At 44.4% G+C, this 829-nt stretch overlaps 1 non-coding gene across 1 annotated transcript; it reads left to right on the top strand.

Annotated features, from left to right (window-relative positions):
* The first annotated feature begins 443 nt into the window (after window positions 1–443).
* Trnap-cgg (transfer RNA proline (anticodon CGG)) lies at window positions 444–515 on the top strand. The gene has a single exon. It is a non-coding gene; the product is annotated as a tRNA-Pro (tRNA).
* Window positions 516–829: the final 314 nt, after the last annotated feature.

The raw sequence follows: 829 nt of genomic DNA, 5'->3' as shown, positions 1-829 counted from the left end.
CAACAACCGAAACAGGATTCCTCCGAAACGGCGCTAGGAAGTGGATTAACAATTTACCATTTCCCCGGAATCATGGAACGTATGGCGCGAGGGAATGCAGCGAGATGTTGAATCGGTTACAGAGTTATTTTTCGCTGAATTTTCGAATTGTGGCAGATAAACTGCCACTTAGGCACATCTCCTTTGTGGCTTGCGTTACGATGGTGTTGCTCAAAAAAATCAATTTGTCAGATCAATAAAACAAAAGCTCGGATGAAGAGCGCTCGATTCGCATGGTTATTGGGCACTTCTCGAGCGGGAATTGGCACCATGTGCAGTGCAGTTTACATCCCCGTACTGTTGATTAATGATTTCACTTTTGAAACCAACTTCGACAAGCATTCCAGCGCAATACATCTGGAGCTATGGTATCTGTAGCGTATCGATCGCCCCGTTCCCCAGGTGGCTCGTTGGTCTAGGGGTATGATTCTCGCTTCGGGTGCGAGAGGTCCCGGGTTCAATTCCCGGACGAGCCCGCGGTAAAGTTGATAATATTTTTTGAGCAATTTTTTGCTGGAAAATTCCCACTCATAACTGCATTTGTTGCATTGCGTTGCAGTATGGCTGCGCTGTGCTTTGAATATGCATTTCAACCAAACGGCTTCCACTAAGTAAATGGTACATAATTGTGTGCTATCAGGTAAATAAGTTGCTCAACCGTTCTTGCCTGAACTTTTACTTAGTTTTGTTAACTCCATCCATCCGTGTTTTTCGTTTTCATTTCACCTAGTTGCATGTCGACTTACAAAAGAAAGAAAAAAACTCCTCACCAGAAAACAATGAGTCGGCC

This window comes from Anopheles nili, chromosome 2, assembly GCF_943737925.1.
Source record: "Anopheles nili chromosome 2, idAnoNiliSN_F5_01, whole genome shotgun sequence".
NCBI lineage: Eukaryota > Metazoa > Arthropoda > Insecta > Diptera > Culicidae > Anopheles > Anopheles nili.
The sequence above is the reverse complement of the archived record's forward strand: the minus strand, read 5'-3'. Positions and strand labels throughout refer to the sequence as shown.